Source organism: Schistocerca americana, chromosome 1, assembly GCF_021461395.2.
Source record: "Schistocerca americana isolate TAMUIC-IGC-003095 chromosome 1, iqSchAmer2.1, whole genome shotgun sequence".
NCBI classification, from domain to species: Eukaryota; Metazoa; Arthropoda; class Insecta; order Orthoptera; family Acrididae; genus Schistocerca; species Schistocerca americana.
In genome coordinates, this window is record NC_060119.1 from 501,341,842 (window position 1) to 501,357,308 (window position 15,467).

General features: G+C 40.6%; 1 protein-coding gene across 1 annotated transcript in view; it reads right to left on the minus strand.

Moving 5' to 3' along the window:
* The window catches only part of LOC124604669 (uncharacterized protein C15orf61), a 65,392-nt gene that overhangs the window by 15,289 nt on the left and 34,636 nt on the right, over positions 1-15,467 (minus strand). The gene's annotated exons all lie outside the window — the stretch shown is intronic.

Here is a 15,467-nt window from a genome sequence, read left to right on the forward strand (position 1 = left end):
CTCAGGCCGACCCTTGGAAACTTTTGAGCGCTGTTCCTTGTGTGTTACGTAGTAATTTCCCTGTTTGGGTTTTAGTTATTTGGTTGATGTGTGGCCTTCAGCTGAGTATCAATATCTCTTAAATTAATTTTCTTGTCTTGCCCTTAAGGCATGAAATTGTTATTCTTTTATATGGGGCCTTCATCCGAATTTTAGATGTTTTAAGATAAGGCCTTCTGCCTTTTAAATTGAAACTCTTCTTTCTAGGGCTTAAGCTGTTAAATTATTAGCTGATGTGCAGCCTTCAGCAGAGTTTTAATCTCTCTTAAATTAATGTTCTTGTCTTGCTCTTACGGCATAAGATGGTTATGCTTTTGTATGGGGCCTTCAGCCGAATTTCACATGAAATGTTTTAAGATAAGGCCTTCTGCCTTTTGATTGTAACTCTTCTTATTGCTTAATATGCAGGCTCCAGCCAAGTTCCATTAAAATTAAATTGCTAAGGCCTTCAGCCTATTTAGATTGAAGATTTAGAAAATATTTTTCGGTGAAACCTCCAGAAGAACCTTGTATTTCAATTTCTCTCTTAAGCCCTGTGTCTTGGATTTTGAGTGTGGCCTTCAGCCGGTCTAAAGTTAATCAAAGGAGGTCGATTACAGTTTTGAGTGTTTTGCATCCTTGTTGTAATATTGTGTGTTGATAAATAAAGTTTGTATGTTAAGTGCAACTGACAGCAACTTATTTTGGCCCCTTTTCACATCCTAAACTGCTCTGTCCTGCTAGCCCAGGCATTTCAATGTGATCTACCCGTCTAATCTTCAGCATTCTTGTGTAGCACCAAATACAAAAGCTTCTATGCTCTTCTTGTCTAAACTGTTTGTTATCCATGTTTCACTTCTGTACATGGCTACACTCCATACTTGTACAAATAGTTTCAGGATAGACTTCCTAGCACTTAAATCTATACTCAGTGTTAACAAATTTCTCTTCTTCAGAAATGCTCTTCTTGTCATTGGCAGTTAACTTCTTTACTTCAGCCATCATCAGTTATTTTGCTGCCCAACTAGCGAAACTCATCTGCTACTTTAATACAACTACATTCCATTATCGTTGTTTTGCTTTTGATTATGTTAATATTATATCCTCCTTTCAAGACTCTTTCAAGCCTTTCTTTGCCTATGACAGAATTACAATGTCATTGGCAAACCTCAATGTTTTTATTTCTCTTCCCTGAACTTTAATTCATACTCCAAATATTTCTTTGGCTTCCTTTACTGCTTGTTCAGTGTACAGTTCGAATAACATTGGCATAGGCTACAACCGTGTCTCACTCCCTTTTCAACCATGGCTTCACTTTCATGCCCCTTAACTCTTACAACTGCCGTCTGATTTCTGTTCGGGTTGTAAACCACTGCTAACTTCAGAATTTCAAGGAGAGTATTCCAGCCAAAATTGTGAAATGTTTTTTCTAAGTCCACAAATGCTAAAAAAAGTTGTACAGTCAGTATTGCCTCACATATTCCTACATGTCTCCGGAATCCAAACTGGTCTTCACCAAGGTGGGCTTCTGTCAGTCTTTCCATTCTCCTGTTAAGAATATGTGTTAGTATTTCAATCTGTGCTTATTAATCTGATAGTTCGGTAATATTCACACCAGTCAGCATTTGCTCTCTTTGGAAATGGAATTATTATATTCTTCTTGAAGCCTAATGAGTAATCCTGTCTCATACATACTGCAAACCAGAAAGAAGAGTTTTGTAGTGGCTTGATCTCCCAAGGCTATCACTAGTTTTGAAGGAATGTAGTCTACTTCAGACGCCTTGTTTCGAGTTGGGTCTTTCAGTGCTCCATCAGATTCTTTTCGCAGTATCATATTTCCCATCTCAACTTCACCTACCTCTTCTTCCATGTCTATAATATTGCTTTCAAGTTCATTTCCCCTGCCTAGACCGTCTATATACTCCTTCCATCTTTTAGCTTTCCCTTCTTTGCTTAGGACTGGTTTTCTATCTGAGCTCTTATGGTTACACAGTTTTACACAACAGACAGAGAGACAAATCTTATTGGTAGCAATAAGCTTACATCACTTATTGTATTTTTTCTATAACATGAAGTCTGAATATATTGACTTTGTTACTCTCTACATGTAGTAGTTACATTCAATAAAAATACATACAGTTCTATGGTCCCCAGTCTGGTGCAAGCCCTTTCAATTTGATGTAGAGTGTCCATTTCATTTTCATTGAAAAAGGGGACATTTAAAATAAATTAGAGAAAAACCTGGGACAATGAAGAAAAAGAATGGGACATAAATATTGTATTGACTAAATTTAATACACATACAATTTTACCTTTACAACGTGCACTCAGATGATCCCAAATCACTTTTTACAATTATTCTGCCACGCTATCACCGTACCTTTCACTTTTATATACTTTATGAAGAAGTGCATTTTTGTTTGAAATTGTATCATAAAAGTCAGTACACAATACACCATTAAAGTGTGTTTTGACAATGAGCAAGGCCCTCACTGTTTCAACTTTCATTCTGTTTTTTTCATCTGACCAAAAAGAGTTCACTAACGAAAACACACATTCCACAGCAGCATTTGACCCAGGAATTGCCAGACAAAACTCCACCAAGTGAATCATGTTTTTCATGTTAATGTTTTTACTTTTGAAGTAAGCAAATATTTTACACCACATTGCACCAACACTTTCTTTGTCTCCTTCTTCACTTTTTATGAAGTTCTGTGCACATGAAAATTCATCGAACAGTTCGTCTTCATCAGCAGGAAAATTTGGTACAATACTTTTAACAAAAACACAACAGTCCTGAATATCCTTCCACTGTAGCTGCTCCTTTTCAGTATTAACCCAGTCAAATGCTTTAAAAAGTGTGAGAAATGGTAAACACCATTCTTTAATATACTCAATGCAAGAGTCATAGAAGATGTCAGCATAAATATGAAATTGTTCTACAATAATTTCACCCTCTTCTTCCAGCTTTTTTAGAGTCTCATGTACAAAGGATGTGAGAAATCTTTCTGATTTTCTACATTGTAATTTGCCCAATAATTTGTTTATTTCTTGATAAACTTCCACTAATGTGATTTCTTGTGTCTCAATACATTTAATTGTTGTGGAGAAATGTTTTAGCTGGCTAACAAGAAAATGTAGAAGAACAATAGACACAGGGTTATCAAAGAATTGTTTAAGGATAACAGGACACTTATCAAGGGAAATGAAATATGATTTCAAAGCAGGAAATATCTCTACAATTCTTTCCAATGCTGGTAGCAGAGATAGCCACCTTGTCTTGCTGTGCCCAAGTACAGTTTTGTATTCAGTTTTAGTAAACTTACAGAATGACTTCAGAGATTCAACCCTTACTGTATATATGTGGAAATGCTGGTAGATTTTGTTTACAATTAATTGGCAGTCGATGGGTAGGCAATCTGAGCCAGTTTGTAAGGAATTGTGCACCACATGTGCTGGACAGCCAACACCTACTATATTATTCACTGTGTTCAGTTGCAGTTTATACAACAAATTGTTTTTTCCTTCCCTCTGCTTACCACCAAAATTGGTGTTAGTGTTGTCTGCAAAAACTGCAATCACCTTTCCCTCAAGATCATATTTCTTTAAAACCTCCAGCACATAATTCTGAAGTAAATCTGAAGTTTCTCCAGCTAAATTAACCAATTTGTGCACTTTCGCCGAGATGCCATTTTCAGGGTGAAAATACCTGATAAGGAGAGGAACCAACTTCAAATCCAGATGATTCGATGTATCAGTCATTACAGAAATGAATCAAGCACTTTTCAGTTCATTTAAAACCTGCTGAGCTGCACACGGTGCAATAACATTTGAAATGATTGCATTACATTTTGTGTGTCCACATGTGACTTTAGGATTGAAAAGTTCTTTAACAACTGCTGTAGTACAGTCCATTGACTTAAAGCTATGGTTATGCGTTGCACTGTGGCATGCAAACGTAGCTTCTTGTGCTGCCAACTGCCTATCCATTTCTGTTACTGATTTTAAGTTTACATAGCAGTCACTCACACATTTATTTTCTCTTTTAGTTTGATCACTCATATGATGTTTCTTCATCTTAATGTGATTCACAATGTCAGACCTTCCACCATGACCAATAGCAAATTTTGATCTGCACAACGTACATTCTACATTTTCTCCACTACCAGTGATAAAAGGAAACTTGCTTTTTATATTGCTATTAAAATTACACTTTCGTTTTGCCATAATGAAACAGTGATTGCACAGTGAAAATATTAACAGTGTGGTGACGAAAGCCAGAGAGCAAGTATCAGTGGTGTAGAGTATCTCTGGACCCAAAGGACGGATTCAGTGGATCGATTTAGAAGAGAAGAATCTTCGTTGTTATTTGTAACGTATAGTGCGTCTAAAATTACTTGTGATTTTTGACAGTTAGGTACATGTTTGGGGTATGCTGAAAGTCATCATGCGCTTCCTAGCGTAAATAATTGCGCAGTTAATAGCAAGTCAAACAATCAGTAGGGTAAAATACTCTAGCCAAGGGGAATAATAAAAAAACGGGATATTTGAGCGTCCTCAAAAAAACTTTTGGAACAGCGGGACATTTTGATAAAAAACTGGACTGTCCCGGGAAAAACGGGACAAATGGACACCCTAATTCGATGCCATATTAACAACTTTCATCTAATTTTGTTGCTTCTTTTCTCAAGCAGCTTCTTTTTTGTTTAACAATGTTAGAGGGACACCTTTTGAGGATTACTCATTCCAGTAAAATTAGAATTGTCTACAATTATTCAAATGCAGAACCTTTGCATAACTATTTATTTAGTGCATGGCAACACAAACTAAACTGTAACTTACGTATCTGAATTGCATAATTCTACAAAATAAACAGAACTAAATGAATAAATGCACACGAAACATTCTCGGGCTTCCAACTGCATGAGGTAGTTAAAATCGTATGAGCTTCCAACCGAGCTCTCCTCGGCCATTGTCAAGTGGTGGATAACTGCCATGTTGCCATCGCCACACCATTATATAACCATGATGCTAGCTGTGATATAACTGGCGCTCTCTTCCTCACCAAGTGTGGTAATGTTTCAACCTGTATCAATCACACGTGCTTCAAACTCGCCACGGGTCGGTCCCAGGCTGTGCTGCAAGCCACCATCCTTATTGATGGTATTTTCAGATTTTCTATTTCTACTGCTTCTTTTATGATGCTACCCAAAATCCCTTCATTCTCGTAATGACAGGTGTTTTGTTGAATAGAATTCGGTGTCGATTTTCTAAAGCATGTTCTGCCACCGCTGATACTTCAAGATAGTATGGGTATAAGCACCACTCGTGTTCCATCCCGCATTGCTCCACAATGCGTACTATTTGGCCAGTGTAGTAGCAGCTACACTGATATGGTATTTTGTACACTCCTGGTGTTCTAAGCCCTAAATCATCTTCCACAGGCCGCATGAGCTGTCGTATTTTTGCTGGGATCTTCATACTGATGAGATGATGTCTCTCTTCAAGAAACTGCTAATCTTTCCACACTGTGCCACAGAAAGGCAAAAACACAAATTTCATGTTCTCTTCTTCAGTGGTGCTTTTCCTACATCTCTCATCAGAAATAGCCTGTGATACCCGGCAGTGATTGTAACAATTTTCCCGGAAGACTTTTCAGAGTTGGCTTAGTTCTAGTGGCAGATTTTCATCGGAGATGACTTTAGCGTGGTGGACAAGGGTGTTTAGAACATTACGTTTTTGTGTCAGATGGTGTGTGTGTGTGTGTGTGTGTGTGTGTGGGTGGGTGGGTGGGTTTCCTACACACTGTAGCTGAGGTGTCTGTTAGTGTTCTAATGAATGAGGACGTTGAGGAAGGGCAATGCACCATCTCTCTCTACTTCCATCATAAACCTAATGTTGTTGTGAAGGTCATTCAGGTGCTCTAAGAATTCTTCCAGTTTTTCACATTGGTGGGGCTAGATGATAAAAGTATTGTCCATGTAATGATAAAAGCAACTTGGCTTATCTGGAGCCATGTCCAAAGCATTGCTTCAGATTTCTCCATGAAAAGGTTGTCTACGAATGAAGTTAACACTTCCCATCACTACAACATCCACTTGGTTGAAATACTGGCCACCATATAGGAAATACGGTAACGTCTACTTGTCCTTAAGTAATCCTGCAGTTGTACTATCAAATAACTGGGAGAGGAAATCTATGCAGTTATTGCACACCTGCCGCCAGGTGTCACAAGCTGTTTGTGGTGAAACATGCAGGAAAAGCATCACCAAAGAAGAGAAGAAGAAACTTGTGTTTTTGCCATTCTGCAGCACAGTGTGGAAAGATTAGACAGTTCCTGAAGAGAGACAACATCTCATTTGTGCCAGGCCCCAAATACGACAGCTCATGAGGCCTGTGAAGGACAATCTTGGGCATAGAATGCCTGGAGTGTACAAAATACATTATCATTGTGGCTGCTACTATGTTGGCCAAACAGTACACACTGTGGAGCAATGCTGGATGAAACACGAGACTTGCTTACGCCTATGCTGTCCTGATAAATCAGCCATGGCAGAACACACTTCAGAAAATCAATACGAATTCTGTTCGACAAAAGACCTGTAATTATGAGGATGAAGGAATTTTTGGATAGCATCATACAAGAAGCAGTAGAAATAAAAATACTTGAGAAAACCATCAATAAGGATGACAGTTTGCAGTTCAGCACAGCTTGGGACCCAGCCACAGCAAGGTTGACAAGGGCGCAACAGACACGGGACAAAAGCATTATCACATTTGGCGAGGAAGAGAGTACCAGTGACATCACAATGAGTAGCGCTGCTATACAGCAGTGAGGACGCGGTGACACAGCCATCATTTATCACTTGACAATGGCCGAGGAGAACTCAGTCAAAAACTTGTAGGATTTTAACCACCTGACACAGCTGGAAGCCCGAGAAGCTTTTATTAATTCGTATCACTGAGAGACCATGCATTCAGGCTAAATGTACAAATTAAAATGTAAATGTTCAATCAATTCAAGGGCTTCCTGTCACTTTAAAGAAATTTTCCAGCTTTAGTGGGTAAGATCATGTGCTATTGATTGTTACAATGTGTTTAATGGTCTGATGTTTATTGCCACAGTCACATTGGCAAGATGAAGCCTTTACCCTTTGGTGGAGGCTTTCTGCACAGATACCATGTCCTGTACAAATCTTGTTGATTGATTTCCAAGCAGGTCCTGGTAATTCTATGCTGGCTGGTCTCATGCCTGGTCTCACAAGAGTCTGACATTTCTCATGAGCATTATCATTCCACTTTTCTGACCACTTCTTACTTATGTTGAAATCCACTGCTTGTACAAATTGTGCCAATATAAAATGTGACTGCCTAGATTTGAATGGGCTTGTTTTAAGTGCAGGCACATCAGAGTGGATCGGGAGGTGAGAAATTTTAATTACTTTTTCGTATTCCTTGAGAAGGGCTTTGTCTTTGAAGTTAGGTGGCATGATACATCTTAGAGTTGGTAACCAATGAAGATGGGTAGATATGATACAACCTGCTATTGTCCTAGTTAGCTGAACATTGATTTTTCTCTCATGTGAACTATTAAGCCATCCTCAAGCACAGTAAATGAGTCCAAAGGAAGAACGTAGTAGTGGTGTAGCTCTTACACCCCAAGAGGAACCACTGAGCTTCTATATGATGTCATTGCACTGTTTTGCAGCAGTGTTTGCCATGTGTTTCTTGCATGACAAGGTTCTATAAAGAGCTCCTGCTACATATTTTGGGAAGTCTTTGTGATGGAGGACTTGACCATTAAAGGTGACATGTAGCTTTGCATTGGCCATTCTATTGTTAAGACGAAAGCAGCTAACTTTGGTGTTAATCTCCACTTTTCGAAGTACTCACGCATTCTACTTAGATCTGCAGATCTGCAGATCACCAGCTTCAAAACTTCTCTGTTGAGTGGCCAAAGCCAGATTGTTCACGTAAATGAATTTCCTTGACTCTGTTTTAGGGCGATAAGATGTGTGTAAGCTGAACAGAACTGTTGCCAAAACTGAACCCTGTGGAAGACCGCTATAGGATAACATGTTGTTTATGAGCCTAATTATGGTTTGGCATTATATAACACTTGCGAATGTGTACAGGAGTCCATGTTTCTATACTGGATCCTAGGCAGCTGTATGATCAACAAAAGCCAATGGCTTTTAAGTCATTGTTGGAACCCAGCTTCTATGTGTGAAGTTAAGCTTGTGTTAGGTCTGAATCCTGCTTGTTCCAGGGGAGTAATTTCATGGGTCTTTGGACCAATTCCATTAGGGATGAGTCTTTCTAAGAACTTGTAGCAGCAGCTTAGGAGGGCTATAGGATGATAGCTAACAGCTTTACTCGCTGGTTTACTGGCCTTCAGTATAGCTACAGTTTTTGTGCTTGTGAAAGCTTTTGGAATGTTACCTGACAGCATAATATTGGTGAAGAAGCTCAAAATCCATTTACAAGTCTTGTTTCCACAATTGATGAGGAACCCTAGGCATATCCCATAAAATCCTGGAGCTTTGCCTTTTTTCATTTCATTGAGTGCTGCATTGACCTCATATAAGGTGAAATTTATGGAATACTCTGATTTGTTGTGTGCTTTCTGCTTCAGGTTGCTGTGTTCTTTCTTGACCATTCTTGTAAATGGCTTCTTAAGACTTGCACTCTCCTTTCTTATTCCTACCATAGGCACCAAAAGTTAAATATAGCAAAAAACATACTACACAATTTTATTTTCCCTGACCTACTGACATGAGGACCAATCAGATACTTTATTTGTCACAGGCAAAATGTGTGTTAAATATACACAAAATGTTAATCACTGTGTATTTAAAATCAGAAATTCTTATCTTCAGACACAAACACCGCTGTAACTTACAGGTACTACAGAGATTGCCCTGTAAGAACCACAAAACACTTCAACAATCAATAAATTTAAACTGTGTTGTAGGCATACCATATTTTTAATTGATTGTGCGATCAAATGAAAATTCTTATGTCCATAATATATTATATTTATTGTTGTGATGTTGGACTCAGAAAGTATGAAATCTTCCTATATATTGAAGCAGCACCACTCTTGTCCTGCTGCAGCTGACAGTTCTTGTAACAGAAGTGACAAAAAAAGTTCTGCCAACTGCAGCTAACAGAGGCATAATTGGACTGTACTAATTTTGATTTGCACCCAAGTATTAGATTATGTAGCTTGTCTGAATCGTGTGGAAAAGCTAGTTATCTAAGATTAGCATTATCAGGTTGTGCCACATAAAATGTATTTGACAATAAAGTTTCAATAACAATAAAATAGTAAATAAGAACTGTTTTTCTGTATTTACCCTATAAAACAATGACTTCACCATCATAAACGTTTACTGTGTGCACTGTAAAAATGGTGGAAGTGGGCTAGTGACAGTATCTGTATTAGCAAATTTTTGCCAGCAAAATACAAACCAGATTACACAAAAAAAAGGTCATCAGAATTTTGTAGTGCAAGCTGTATATGTTTTGGACTGTTCCATTAAAATTCAGGAAACATACTAAAGGTCAATAACTTGCTCCAACAACATGTTGGTGCAGAGTCTTCTGGCTATCTTACTAGCAAAAGCACACTGAGCTCCTCTAAAAAGACCTCACTAGCATATATGTGATGTACAAGTAAGTCGCTGTGCAGGCATTGCTTTTGTGTGTGCACTTCTGCTTTAAGTCTGTACATTTCTCCACAGTAAAAAATCTTGCCTTATTCTTTACCTTTGTTCAGTAAAATCATACAAAAACATCAGTTATGCAGAGCTTGAAGTATCCCAATGACAGGATTTTGTGCATTATCAAACTGGAAACCACATTTCTCATTGATCAGGACCTCAGTTTCTAGTTGGACACATTATGGAATCTTGTTACTGTCCTTAATGTTCTTTATAACCAACATCACCTTAAAAAACAATAAAGGTCCAATAATGCACTGTCAGTATATTGCTACCCACATACTAATTTTCTAATCATGCAGTGGTGTTTCAAGCACAGCACGAGGATTCTCCTTTGACCATAATCGTGTGTCTTTTGTGTTAACATCACCAGAGAGGTGGAAGCATACCCCATCTGTGTAAACGGTGACATCAAGAATATCAATAGTGTTCCTCGCCCTGGCAGTACATCTACATATGGTACCGCCAGGACTGTAAGATTCGTATTCAGCACTGTCAGTGAGAAAATGAAATGAGAGTGCCTGCTTTGTGTGCCAGCAGTGCCCCTGGGTGAGTGGTTCTGGCAGCATGCTGCTGATGTGGCCTCGCTCTCTCTCACCTCTGCCATGTTCAGTGAAAGTCCTGCTGCTAAATAGGACAGACCAGTAATATTGCATTTTATTGGACTCAGCCTCGACTGCAGTTCTTCTGTTAACGTTCTCATCTGCCTGTGCGATTCTTGTGCTCTGTTCACCACCAATGTAATTTTGTGTGTTGGTTGTTGTCAGTAAAGAACTGTAGATACTACACTTTTTGGCAATGAGATTGTTTTATTTCTGCCCATGTTCCATGAGTACAATGGGCTCTGCATTGGATCAGTCGTTACAAAAACAGCAACAGCAGGGAGCAGCAAAATCAGTTTGAACAGCAACAACAGAAGCAGTTAGAATTGCTTTGTCAATTGGTTACAAATTTGCAAGGTGCCATGGGTCCCCCGCAACTGTGTTCTCCATGGTCGATTACTCCCCCAGCTATTCCACCATTCCAAGAAGCAAAAGTTTGCAGTGTTTTGGATAGTGGACCTGTTTTTGCAAACTTTTTTTCTCTTGTCTCAATTTGAGCCTCAAACCTTCATTTGGTTCAAAAACTTGCTCCGTTGAAGGTCCCTGCACCACAGTCATTTTCTGAAATGTGTGGGTTGCTCAGTGCTTATTACATTAAGTTAACTCATATTGTATCTTCATGCATGAAGTTTCACCAGGAACAAAAGAAACCAGGCCATGGGTAGCTGACATCTGCAGTTTAAGTAGAAAGTGTCGCTTTATTTGTGGGCAATGTAAGCAGTACTATGCTGACTCTCCGATACGTGACATCATTATCCGTTCCACTCTGGACAGAGAGGTACATCATGAGGCTTTGCATTAAGATGTTCCTACAGTTGAGGATTTCTGGCTATCACTCAGGTTTACAAACTGTCACAACTGCGATAATAATTTGAGGACACCTTGGACATAATGTAATGCAAAGGCATCATTTACCGACAGTCTCATCATGCTCATTTGGTTCATGCCATTCACTGTTGTCCTGTACACCCTTCCAATTCAGATTCCCCTTGTGTCCTGATTGTTTCCATGCACATGCCCATTGTCACTGCCTGCACCAGCAGGCACAGTGTATGGCTTGCCATAAACACAGCCTTGTGGCAGCTGTTTGCCATAGCTGCCCACACAATCAGGCCTCCAGTGTGGACACGGAGTTCACAGAGGTTCATTGAGTTACACCAGTGCACAGCTAGGAGCTCAGCATTCCCAATAAGATGTATAATAAACGGTTTCCAGGATGACAGGGGTCCTTGTGTCTCTCATCAACCTTGACACCTATCATTGCTTGGGTCACCCTGCTATGTCCTCCACAAATTATTATGTGGTCAATTACAGCAATCAACCAATTCCTTTTCAAGACCAGCTCATAACTGACATTGAGTATCAGCATGTCACAAGAGTGATCACGGTTTTGACCACTGGTAGTGCAAAATCGGAACACACTTTTGGTTCTGACACATTTACAGTTTTTGGGTTTCAAATTCAGGATGCTGTGCATAATATTCCAACTCCGTTCCATTCCAGGTATTGGACGACCTCTGCCATGAGTTCAGGTCTCTGTTTCTTCTGGATTAGGTGCTGCAACAGATTATGATGCTCACATCATCCTTAAACCATTGTTTGTTCCCAAATTTTGTCATGTTCAGCCTATTCTTCTTTGCTCTGCGGCCAGCTGTCAAGGGTAAACTGTGAAAGTTACACAGCCTGGATTTTCTTGAACCCATTTCTTCCTGCCGGTGGGCTATGCCCTTGGTTGTTATTCATATGCCTACAGGCGTGCTTCATATGTCCAAGGATTTTAAGTCCACTGTTAAGGCTCAAATCAATTGTAGAGTGCTACCCTATCCCACATCCCAAAGAAATACTTGCAAAGCTGGCAGACAGTGAATGTCATCTGAAAATTGACTTGCAAAGGCATACCTGCAGTTTTGTCTGGATTCTGCCTTTAAACAGATTTTTATCATCAGCATTCCCTTTGCATTGAACCTTTATACATATCTCTCATTCGGCATCATGAGTGCAACTGTCATTTTCCAGAGATTTTTAGATCAGTTATGCAGGGTGTTCCATGCTTTACAAACCACCGTGATGGCATTATCACCACAGGTTCCTCACAGCAGAACATCTCACTAAGAGGCAGGTCTAAAGTACAATCCACATACAGAAAAATTTTTTTTATTCAGACAGAAACAGAATATTTGGGCACCTCCTTCCAAAAGATGATGTCAAACCCACAGAACGCCTTGTGGTGGCTATTGAAAACCTACATAAACTGCGAAAGCTGAAGGAACTCCAGCTTTCTGGGTAATGTCACAGATTATTCACACTTTCTCCCCAACACAGGGGGTATCATCCATCCATTAAACAGTGAATGTAAAAAAGGTGATCATTTGATTAAGTTGGTGTGGACTGTGACTGAGTGTTTCAATGCACCAAGTTACTGCTCAAGTCATTGCTGTGGCATGGTACCTTTATATTGGGTAAGCAGCTTGTCCTGGCCACAGATGCCTCTCTGTATAGGATTGGAGCAGCTTTGTCTCACAGAAGTGCTGATAACTCTGAACAGCCTATCATGTACATATCCACAATGTTGGCAGCTGCTCAACACAATTATTCTCTGATACAGAAGGAAGCTTTGGCCATAATGTCTGCTCTTCATCTAATGAGTGATCATAACTTCTTGGCTCATTCACAGCTTCCCGACAGGACTGCAAAACAACTCCAAGATTGGGCCTTGTTTTTGAGTGAGTATCAAAAAAATGGTTCAAATGGCTCTGAGCGCTATGGGACTCAACATCTGTGGTCATAAGTCCCCTAGAACTTAGAACTAATTAAACCTAACTAACCTAAGGACATCACACACATCCATGCCCGAGGCAGGATTCGAACCTGCGACCGTAGCAGTCGCGCGGTTCCTGACTGAGCGCCTAGAACCGCTAGACCACCGCGGCCGGCAGAGTGAGTATCACCATGAGATTCATTACAGATATATCGTACAGCATGCTATTGTATACACATTGTCACACTTGCCCAAGGGACCCAACCCACCACAGAACAGCAGGCAGTACCACTACAAACTTTCCCTTCATGGCCCAAGTCTAGTCAACCATGTGGCCACATCCACATGGATTTTGGAGGCCTCTTCTGTAATTCTATGTCGTTGGAGGTGCTCAAGGAGCTGTTCAGTCATCTGTAAGTCATGCACATGCACTCCACGATGTCAAAAGCTACTACGTGGGCTCTCACCCAGGTTTTTGTAATCAGAGGGCTGCATCAGACCACCATCTCTAACAGTTGCCTATAGTTCACTTCAGCATTGTTTCATGATTACTGTACCCACAATGGCATTTCCCCTCTCACATCTGTTCATCACCCGCAGTTGAATGTGGGGGGGGGGGGGGGGGGGGGGGTGCAGAGTGTATGGTGCACACCTTAACAAGTGGTTAAAAACTGCTTGGAGGATTTGGCCATGGGCCATCTACAGAACTGGTCATAACCCAGTAGAGATCCTCCATAGAAAACCGCCCCAGACACTGGTACACCTGTTCTGCCTTGTGCTTCAGTTCAAAGTGCATTCCTGACCACCATGATACATCCTTTATGACACTGTCTGGGCACACATGTTCTGCTGGCAGTATGGATAGGAGCTAGCAGCGGTGCAAGTCAAGTATAGCTAGCAAATGTTCACTGGGATTCTGGCAGCATGCTGCTCTCCCACCATCAGAATTAACAGCATCCTTGATGAGGCACTGACTGCAGCCACAGCAGCTTCCAGTGGGGAGTCCTCTTGCAAATGCCGTTCCACTCCAGGGGCTGGGCACCTGAAGGATGCCTCTGTTTGATGTTCTGCTGAGCAACAGCAAGGTCAAGATGCAGCAGCTGGCCATGTCGGATCCTCATCTACTGTCTGATGGCAGCTACCTGGGCGGCATCCTTCTGCAGGAGCATCAGGCATCTGTTGCCACACCATGTGGGGTCATTCCCGCATGCGGCTTGCTATCGTCTGCACCACTTCTGGCCATATGCCCTATCAGGTTGTAGACAGCTGACAGTCGAGCCCCACAACAGTGTTGCCTCTTCAGACAGCAATGAGCCGAATAAGGTGAACCTCATCGCCCGACATATACTATCGCGGCGCTGTTGCCACTATCACCGGGTCACCTGGACAGACCTCATGGCCTCCTGGCCCATGCCAGCCTGTCTCCAGTGGTCCTGGTTGGCCCACCGCCTTTGTCCACCAGTTCCTGCAGCACTGGTCCCCTGGAGGAGAGCAGTGTGCTTATGCATGCCACATGATTACCGCAAAATTCATATTTGGCGTTGATGATGAGGAGACAAAATGAGAGCACTTGCTTCACTTGCTGATGGTGCAGCCTCTCTCATTTTCACCACAGCTGTATTAAGTGGAATTTCCACTTGCGGACTAGGACAGTTTCATAATATCTTATGATGAGAACTGCATGTTAGTGGACTCAACTGGACTACAATTCTTCTTTTAATGTTCTCATGAGCCTGTGTGATTCTGGCGCACTGCCATTGTATTTTTGTGCATTTTTTGTTGTCAATAAGGGACAGTAGATATTACATACTCAATAAAAGATTTAAACTATTTGCAGTAATGGATTTGCTTTTCATGATCCACATTTGCAATTCTCGCATCGCTGTCTCCTTACATGAAAAAAATTTCAATGTTTGCCTAAGCGCTTTATGCACAGTTGGAAGCCTGATATGTTTTTCTTGTGTCAAATTCTGCAATGATTTTGCTGAGCTCTGCTGCATGGAGTTAGAAGTATCCAACAACTTCTGTTTGTTTTGTTTAGGTGGTCTTCCAGCTCATTTGGCATCTAACACTGAGCCTGGCTTTTGAAATTTTTCAATAAGTCAATGAACCACATTATGATGAGGTACAGCTGTTCAGGTATTTGTCAGTAAATGACTCCTTGACTAAATCTTGTCAACACATGTTCGACAGGAAAAATATGTTCCTCCATTGAAAGCACCATAATTTAAAAACAGACTGAACATCTAAACACTACCCATTACATTCAATATCTTTCATCAGCTGAACCAAACAGTATGTAACAGTAGAAGTCATCAGAAAAAACAGTTGTACAACTTTGTTTCGAGTGCCAAACATAATCAA